Raw genomic sequence first — 2,500 nt, 5'->3', positions numbered from 1 at the left:
ATTGTATTCATTATCATTATTATATCAATTATTATTAATATATTCATTATTATCATTATATCTATTATTGTTATTATCATTATTATTATTATTACAATTATTATTACTATTATTATTATCATTATCACTATCATCATCACCATCATCATCATCATCATCATCCTCATCATCATCATCATCATCATCATCATCCTCATCCTCATCACCTTTATCATCGTTAGTAGCAGTAGTACTGCTACTACTATTATTAAATTATAATGAGAATGATAATAATAATAATATTAATAATGGCGATCATTATTTAAAAAAATCATAATAGTAATAATAGTTATCATTATTATTATTATTATTATTATTATTATTATTACTATTATTATTATTACTATTACTATCACTGTTAGTATTGTTATTATCATCATTATTATAGTTTTTTCTTGTTACTATCACTATGCCATTGGCAGTATTAATAGTAGCAGTAGTAGTAGTAATAGTTATAGAAGTAATAGTTGCTGCAGTTGTTGTAGCAGCATCAGCACCAGCAGCGGCTGTAGTTGCAGGAGTAGTATTATTAGATAGTAGTAGTATTAAAAGTATAGATAATACTAGTAGTACCTCCACCGGCTACAGCAGTAATATGAGTAATAGTAGTAGCAGTATTAAGACTAATATTAGTAGAAGTAGTAATTGTTGTAGTAGTAGCAGCAACAGCAGTAGCAGTAGCAGTGGCAGTAGTAGTAGTAGTAGTAGTAGTAGTAGTAGTAGTAGTAGTAGTAGTAGTAGCAGCAGCAGCAGCAGCAGCAGCAGTAGTAGTAGTAGTAATAGTAGTAGAACTAGAAGAAGTAACAGCACTGCTAATAGTAGTAGTAGTGGTACTGGTAATAGCAGTAGTAGCAGTAATAGTAGTAATAGTAGTTGTAGCAGTAATAATAGTAACAGTATCATTATATCACCTATATACGTGTATTACTAGTGTGGTTAATGATATTATACCTTCACTGTTCTAAATATTTCACGTACTTTGTTATGTATTTATTTTTGAATTCGTAACATCATTATCATAGAAATTATTGTTTGCTTCAGTTTAGAGTGCATTGCGTGTTTTTTTACATTTAGTGTCTTGCAAATTTAAGTCAGATTGAAAAATACGATTAACAAAGATTTAAAAGTTAACAGTATATATTTGATAGAAGGGATAATTATCTCTTCTGTTTATTTAAAATGTGGGTAATTAGCTTTAAATTTGTATCGTTACTTTTCCTAATTTATGTTATCTTTTTTTTTAGGTTCAATAATTAAGTGTGCTTTTAGCCATGACAGCTTCTCAAAATGAAGCTCAGCTGTTGGCAATCAACTTTTAGTATTTTGATCTTTTTCCATTTTAACTTTTGGCCTCCTTTCTCATTTATCCCCTTTTCTCGCTCGCTATCTATATCTTATTTTTTGTTTTTTATTTTTTATTTCCTTATGTCTCGATAATTACTTTATATAATTATTGATTTAGCGTTTCTCTTATTTACCTTGAATTACTTTTTTCCGACATTATACCTTTGTATTTTTCTCATTATGTATCCATTTTCTCTTACCTTCATTTTCAGGTTTTTATCTATCATTCATTGTTTTTGTATTTTACTATTAATTATGTATTCGATATCTGATTTAAAATTAATTAATTGGCCTTATCTATCACTTTTTTTTTTTAAATAATGGATATTAATAAAAAAAAAAAAAAAAAATAGCAGTAGCTCAGCTTATTTATGGCCTCGCCATCATCAATAGTATTATGATATGCAAATGCAATGTAATTGTTTGGCGATAAAAACAATTATTTTAATATTTCAATATATTTCATTGCCAGCTCAGTGCATTGTCGTCAGCTCGCATTTTTGGATATTGTTCAGCGGGGGGGGGGGGGGGGGGTTATGTTGGTAGATTTGATTGTTGATAAACCCCATGTGTTACAGATATTTAGTTAAAATAAGGTGCATCCTCTCCCAACATCAGTTTTCTCTGTCTCTGTCTGTTTGTATGTCCGTTTCTCTCTCTCTTTTCTCTATCTCTGTCTGTTTGTATGTCCGTTTCTCTCTCTCTTTTCTCTGCCTCTGTCTGTTTGTATGTCCGTTTCTCTGTCTCTTTTCTCTTTCTCTTCCTCCCTCTTTTACTTACTTTCTCTTTTTCTGCCTCCTTCTCATCCATGCTCACTCACTTCCTCACTCACTCACTCACTCACTCACTCACTCACTCACTCACTCACTCACTCACTCACTCACTCACTCTCACTCACTCACTCACTCACTCACTCACTCACTCATCACTCACTCACTCACTCACTCACTCAATCTCTCACTCACTCACTAATTCATTCACTCACTTTCACTCACTCATTCACTCACTCACTTTCACTCACACATTCTCTCTCTAATCTGGAATACCCAATTACCCTTAATTAATTTACATACAATTTTTCGTCCCCTGTCCAGTAATCGTGTGTTGCCATAAGTAT

At 31.3% G+C, this 2,500-nt stretch overlaps 1 protein-coding gene across 6 annotated transcripts in view; it reads left to right on the top strand.

The window, feature by feature from the left end:
• LOC125047997 (nephrin-like) overlaps positions 1-2,500 on the top strand; it is a 227,489-nt gene that overhangs the window by 161,013 nt on the left and 63,976 nt on the right. The window lies entirely within an intron of this gene.

This window comes from Penaeus chinensis, chromosome 4, assembly GCF_019202785.1.
Source record: "Penaeus chinensis breed Huanghai No. 1 chromosome 4, ASM1920278v2, whole genome shotgun sequence".
Classification (NCBI taxonomy): Eukaryota; Metazoa; Arthropoda; class Malacostraca; order Decapoda; family Penaeidae; genus Penaeus; species Penaeus chinensis.
Note: the sequence above shows the minus strand (reverse complement) of the source record. Positions and strands in the feature narration are given on the sequence as shown.